Source organism: Lacerta agilis, chromosome 8 (assembly GCF_009819535.1).
Source record: "Lacerta agilis isolate rLacAgi1 chromosome 8, rLacAgi1.pri, whole genome shotgun sequence".
NCBI lineage: Eukaryota > Metazoa > Chordata > Lepidosauria > Squamata > Lacertidae > Lacerta > Lacerta agilis.
In genome coordinates this window covers 35,608,385-35,615,832 of record NC_046319.1, presented here as the reverse complement: position 1 = coordinate 35,615,832, position 7,448 = coordinate 35,608,385, and the positions used below count along the sequence as shown (strand labels likewise).

Genomic DNA, 7,448 nt, shown 5'->3' with positions numbered 1-7,448 from the left:
CAACAGATGACCATCCAGCCCTTGTTTGAAGAGCTCCAGAGAGGGCTATCTTCCACCCGGTGGTAGCTGAGGCCCAGTGGGACTGGTAGGGCAGAAGACAGGGAGGTCAACAGTAGGGGGAGCCAGAGCAAATGATAAGCAGAGCCAACAAATGATAAGCAGAAGGCACGCAGGTCAGAGTTGGCTGAGAATTGTTAGGAGAGTCCTATTCCCTTCTACAGTATAATTCTCAGAGCAGTTTAACAACCAATCCCTCTTCCCAGGGAACTCTGGAAACTGTAGCTCCATGGGGGTAGTAAGAAGAGAAGAGAAGAGTTTGGATTTGATACCCCGCTTTATCACTACCCGAAGGAGTCTCAAAGCGGCTAACATTCTCCTTTCCCTTCCTCCCCCACAACAAACACTCTGTGAGGTGAGTGGGGCTGAGAGACTTCAAAGAAGTGTGACTAGCCCAAGGTCACCCAGCAGCTGCATGTGGAGGAGCGGGGAATCAAACCCAGTTCACCAGATTACGAGTCCACCGCTCTTAACCACTACACCACGCTGGCTCTCTTTACAACTCTTAGCAAACTAAGCTTCCCAGGATTCTTGGGGGGGCAAGGGGAGGCATGACAGTTTAAAATGGCATGATACTTCTTTAAACATATAGTGCCGAAGTTTCTGAGGCTGAACCTTTTTACCCTGGCCTTTGACACCTGGAAGTTATGTTTGTAGCACCGCCCCCCCCCCTGCTATTGCAGCTGTAATTTGCTTTAAACTGTTTTTAATGCTAAAAAAATTAATGGCTGTAACCTGCCCTGGGATCTTACAGTGAAGGGTGGGTAAGAAATTGAAACAACAACGAGAACTGGCAATTCTGTGTGTGCAAAGAGCACGCTCTGACACTGAGCTATGTCCTTTCTCCTTTATTTCTTTTTTTAAACAGATCTTTCTTTTTTAAGTCTATTTGCTACTAAATTGGAACACTTGCCGTCAAATTAATAAACGTGTTGTTTTCTATGCAGCATATTTCTCAGTGTATTGTCTGTCGGCATTAAGTCCTGGTCTCCCCCTCCCCAGTTTGTTGTCTAACATTTATGTATATTTCTATGTATTTTCAATGCATCAGATTCTTCTGGATCAGACTTTGGTTCGTCTAGTCCAGAGATGGGCAAGCCTGTAAATGATGGTGCCTCTCAGTTTCTCATTTCCCTGCTTTCAATCTTAAGTTCAGTTCTCCACAATTCTGCATCAGTTTGTGACAACCCCTTACAAAACTTTATCAGCATTTTATTAATTCACTTAATGCCTTTTTGCCCAATGTACAAATTTTTATAATTTTTATAAGCAATCTTCTCTGTTATAATGCACTTAGGGATGTTATTTTCACAAAAAATATGTGTGCGTTGTTGTTGTTTTTTGCACCATTTCCCCTAATATGCACACTTTTGCAACTATTTTGCTTGGACAGCTGAATCTCAAAATTCAGAGCAGTGTGAATTTCGAAGGAGGCCTGTGTTTCCATTTGGGCATTGTTCTGGGAAGTGTGAATAAAACGGGTTCACATGGCAATGCAAACCAAACCAACTTTCTTCCCATCCCTAATTCTGATAGCCTGTTCCCCACGGTGGCCAACCAGAAGCTCTCGGAATCCCACAAGCAAAACTTAAAGGAGTATTTTTCATAAACTGATTGTTCCCCCCCACTGGCCTTTGGTATTCATGGTATATTCAATGGTGGATTTATGGTCTGTGGGGCCCTGCACACAGCCCTCTTTTTGTGTGTGCGTGCGGTGGCGGGGGGGGGGGGGGGGCTATTCCTTCACCCAAGTAAGCATGAATGTGTCTGAAAATAGGTGAGAGCTAAATGCATAAGAATCAGTTAATAACACAGGTTATCTTTCTTTACTATTATATTATTAAACTGTGCGACATAGAGAGCTATAAAAAGGAAACACCTCCTTCTGTCAGAAAATGAATTTAATTGAAGGGAACAAAATGGATGAAAATTAAAGGAGTTTTGTAAACTATTCACAGGTAGTCACAAAATATACGCGTGTGTTTTTCTGGCATTTCCTTTTGCACAAACCGGTCGAGGAACTTGTCGTAATTTACGTCTTGCAATGCAGAACTTTAGAGGGCTGAAGTTTATTATTTATTTTATTTATCACATTTACACCCAACCTTTTCTCCAATGAACTCAAGGTTTACTTACGTGGTTCCCTCCCTCCTCATTTATTTCCCACAGCAACCCTGAGTAATAGGCTAGGCTTAATGGCAGAGAGTCGATTCAAACTCTGGTCTCCCAGGACTTAGTCCAACACTCTAACTTTTGCAGTACTCTAACTTTTGCAGCTGCATGGGCCCTTCTACATATACTGAGCGTACCTATAAATGTACCATTGGGTAAACTGCTTATGAACATGGAGGCTCTATTTAACTGTCAGGGCCAATAGCCACCGATAAGTGTATTTTAATATTTGATGGAAGCCGCCCAGAGTGGCTGGGGAGACCCAGCCAGATGGGTGGGGTACAATTAAATTATTATTATTATTATTATTATTATTATTATTATTATTATTATTATTATTATTATTATTAACATATTCTCCATTTAATTCCATGTAAAGTAAGTGACCCCTGGTGCATCTTTTTGCAGAAAAATCCACACGAGAATGATGTGTTGTTTGGGGAAATGCTTTCTTCTTGTATATTTGAGAACCCGTTTGTTCTCGCTTATTTAATAAGGGATGGTCAAAAACAGAAGTCAGAAGTGCCAGTTGCTTCTCGTAAATCTCCTCCACCTTAACCAAACAAAACAGAATGTGCCAACTCACAGACAACCCTATTATTTGACTTGTCGAAGTGTTTCTCCCAAAATTAGTTTTTGCTGAATGGGTGGGGTGGGGTATGAACACAAGACACTTCAGAAAGTCCATTGGAAAAACTAGCTGGTTTTTTTTTATAACCAGACTTTTGAGAAAATAACAAGTCCGTGAATGAAGAGGGAAAGATGTATATTGAGAGCTCATCTAAAGGGAAAAAGCACATGGCACAGGATACAGTTAGTTGGTGGTGGCTTTTACCTGATTTAATATTTCATTATGGCAATGTTTAATTGCTGTAACCCACCCTGAGGTCTTTGGACAAACACGAAGATATAAATAATATAAGCAGATAAATCTTTGCATCTCATGTGCAGGTTTTTGTTTGTTTTGTTTTGTTTTGTTTTGTTTTGTTTTGTTTTGTTTGTTTTGTTTGTTTTGTTTGTTTTGTTTTGTTTTGTTTTGTTTTGTTTTAAAACCCTGCCGTCTCAATGCAAATATAAGATTTAACGTTAGGGCTAATTTGCCCCTAAGATGTCAATCATGAACAGAAACTCTCCATTCCGCAGAATGACACTAGGATAAATAAAAGACAGCAAGATTGATTTAGGTTGGCTGCGACCTTTGAAACAATGTTAAGTTAGAAATCTTTACAGGTCTACGAATAATAATCCCGCAACTGAAAATGCCACCAGATTTGACATTTTGTGACAGAGCCCAGCAATATACACCTTGGATAAAACACTAGGCTGAATTTGTTCCCTTTTAATATTTAAGATGTTCCTACCTAGTCAGATTCATATAGCAACAGAGTGTAAGTTTGTTGGCATTTCTGCCGCTCATTTGACTTGTTATTCCCCCCTGCTGACACCAGCGATCCCAAACACGTCAGGAAATAGGAAGGGAAATCTGTGGTGAATGAAGAGGAATAGGTTGTGATTAGTGGAGAGAAGACAATGTATCGGTTAAAGATCAAGTTGTGAAGCTGAATTAGCCAGAGAATCATTAGCTGCTTGTTAAGATGTGAATCTGAACAAGTTTTATCTGGCAATCTCATTTGTTGCTGATTTAAGCAATCTAACGCCAACCAAAGAAGAAATCTGGACTTTTTAAAAAAAATAAAAATTAAAAAGTTAATGCAGCAAATATGTGTATAGGAAAAGAAATTGCATCATACGGTACCTATGAAAATCACTCTGGGAATTTAGATATGCAGCCCACAAGACTTAACTCTCCCTGCTGCAGAAAGAACAAAACACAAAATGAATACATTTCACATTCATACAGGTAGGTATATATGTTTGCTAATCTGGCATGGGGGTAGAAAGATGTCCTTTATTACCATTACATGCAGCAAATTTTATGTTTCTTTCATTTTACTATGCTCTGTTATGATTGTGCAGTATCTGAAGAAGTGTGCATGCACATGAAAGCTCATACCAAGAACAAACTCAGTTGGTCTTTAAGGTGCTACTGGAAGGAATTTTCTATTTTGTTTCTATTTTGTTTCGACTATGGCAGACCAACACGGCTACCCACCTGTAACTGATACATGAGTCTAAGTCGCCTTTATTTCGAGGGAACTAGCTTCCGAGTGAACATGCTTAGGGTTTATGGGGCTGCTGCAAGTTTAAACATTTCCCCTAAGGGAAAAATGTTGAACATATTTAGAAGAATTATTTACAGTCTGAGGTGATATACTTGGGCTGCAATCCTACACTCCCTTCCTCTGGGAAGAAATGTTGTGGAACTTAATGAGGCTTACTTCTGAGTAGACATGTCTAGGATCACACAACTGATCAATCTATTGTTGCAGGGCTGAACTGATTTAATAAGTGAGTAATGATCCCTGTTTTCCTCCAGTAATACGTTCAATATTCTTTTTACCTGGTGTAATATTGATAGGGAATCAAATAAACTTTCCATGGGTTGCATCAGTCTAAATACCGTTCAGAGTAAACTCATTTGAATTAATGGACCTAAGTTAGTCAAGAGCATTGATTATGGTGGGTCTACCCTTGAGCAGGGCTAGCATTGGACACAACCCCAAATTTTGGTTGTTTTACAAACTGTGTGAAGCTTCCATTAGAGATGGGAAGTCTAGCAGTTTGACACTGACGTTGCTTCCCCAAGCAATGAGTGATGGGCCTGGTGCTTTGGTTGTTAAATTCAAGCCTAATAAATTTATAAACTGTTTCCCCCCCAGAAAACATTATTGACAAAGTCCTTGCAGTATTATTTATTCAGTGCACTTTTTCCTCCAAGGAGCTCAAATACAGGGTTATTTCCCCCCCCCCATTTAATCCTTACAACAACCCTTTGAGGAAGCATCGGCTGAGAGGCAGTGACTGGCCCCAGGTCACCCAATGAGCTTCATGTCCAAGTGGGGATCTGAACCCTGGTCCCTCAGGTCCTAATCCAACCCTCTAACCACTGCAGCACATTGGCTCTCAGTAATAAAAATGACCGATGCAAATACCACTGAAATGCACTAAAAGAGGAGTAGGCCAGCACAGTTGTAGTATCCGGATGTTGCTGGACTTCTTTCAGGACTACATCTCACAGCACCCCTGAACATTGACACATGTTGCCTGGGACTGATGGGTTCTGGAGTCCTGCAGGATCTGGAGGGCCCTGTTACCACAGCTCTAAAACAGCCACACTTTATAATGATCTTAAAAAATCAGCACAAAAACAGCCAACTAGCCCAGGATAAACTCAGTAACCTATCAGCAATTTAAAACATCTCCACAGCCCAGATTACACCAAGGACTGAAAGCTAGGAGGGGGACAGAAATCTCCCCCCCCCCTCCAAAGTTTCTAAACTACCTTGCTCACCTCTGTGGAAGGTGCACATAAAACAGCCAAGAGAATCTGGTTGATATATAAAGGATGACCAAAATGACCACCCTTCCTCTTTAAAATATGTTCAAAGTCATTTTATCATCATAATCATCATCAATTTATTCATCACCTTCTCAGCCACCATATCTAGGTCATTTACATAACAGATACTTAATAAGACTGAAACCCTAACAAGTGGACAATTTGCAATAAAATATTCATTTTCATTGCAAATTGTATTGTCAAATATATGTAGGCTCCAGGTGGCATGCAAGGTTCTCCCCCTCCTTAATCTATCCTCACAACAACCCTGTGAGGTAGGTTAGGATGAGAAACTAGTTTTCAAAATCACTCAGTAAAATTTTTAACCCTAAGTCTCTTGGGTCCTGGGTTCTACACTCTAACCACTACCCCAGGCTGGCTCTTTCCAGAAATCGATTCAGCAGGGTGTCCTATTGAATTCAATAACACCTACTCCAAGGTAAATGTGTATAAAATTGTAGCCTCTCTAGCAGTTTTTGCTGGCATTTTTGCTGACATTTTATTTTAGTAGGCTTTTGCCTGCTAAGGTTTAAAAACGGAGGTTATTTTTATCATGCTCTCTGTCATTGTTGGTTTTGAACAGATTTTTTTTTAAAAAAAGTTGTGTACTTTATATGTTGTGAATTTTACCTTGTTTTATTCTTTGTATATTTAATATATTGTGATTTTAAAACGCTGTCAGCTGCCCTGAGTGATGCATTGACACTGGACGGATGTGGTAGAATTTTTTACATAAATAAAAATAAAATATTTCATTAGTAAGAATTTGGAGTAACCATGTTTGCCATTAGTTGGTCCACAATACGCTTCTTGAACAAACTGATGTTGTCTCATTAACTTCATTCCTGAGAGCCAGCGCTTCCCACTTCCCCTAGAAATCTAACCATTAAACACCTTAACCTTTTAATAAGGGATAAATGCTGTATTAAATGAATCACTGGGGGAAAATGTGAATCAGTCGAAAGAAAGGAACAAGCAAAAACCTTGAATTGTGCCCTGCTAGACTAATTAATTATAGTTTGCAAATAGACAGCCAGTTTTCCTCTTTCCATTCTGGAAGTCTGAACAACCTTTGATGAACGCTTGAAGCCACAAATAGCAACAAGTACAGCTCCTTTTAACTGTTAAACGATGGTTTTACACCAAATTAGTGTCCTGAGCAGCTAAACAGAGATGATGAGGTCGGATCTGCTTTAAATTGTCAGGTTCTCGGAAACTTGAAGGTTTTTTTCTCCCATGGTTTGATCTGCAGAAGTAGCAATGCCCCCTAATGGATGAAGATGGAACTCCTTTCCTAACCAGCTCAGCAGGCTTCCTCCTGATAAAGATCTTTACCCAGACTTTAAATCCTTTAAAACAGAATTACAAAGCAAAAGTTTATCTGGAAGAATAACAAAATGCTGAGGTGGAGGCTTGAAAAATATTTGGATTTCTTTGCTGCACGCCAGTACTTGAAAGAGGGTGGCTCCCGAATTTCAGCAACACCAAAATTCAAGTTGAATTCTGCGGTTTTCAGTTTTGATCTGAAAATTCATGCCCATTCATTTGGGAAGTATTTAAGCACTTTCAAAGCAGCACTTACAAGCACCCAGACAATAGGTTAACCCTTTTTTATCAATTCTGCACGGTGTATTTTTTAAAACTGTGAACATTTGTTCCTCAGATTAACACCTGTTCCATTTCATCCACAGAACAAAACATTTAAAGACTACATAATCAATGAGGCAATGCAACTGTGAACGAAATACACACTTAATGA

General features: G+C 39.7%; 1 long non-coding RNA gene across 1 annotated transcript; it reads right to left on the bottom strand.

Annotated features, from left to right (window-relative positions):
• Positions 1-3,660: 3,660 nt before the first annotated feature.
• Positions 3,661-4,067, bottom strand: LOC117050687. The gene is made up of 2 exons (XR_004427120.1): positions 3,986-4,067; positions 3,661-3,712 (listed from the first exon to the last, which is right to left on the bottom strand). It is a non-coding gene; the product is annotated as an uncharacterized LOC117050687 (long non-coding RNA).
• Between the last annotated feature and the right edge of the window lie 3,381 nt (positions 4,068-7,448).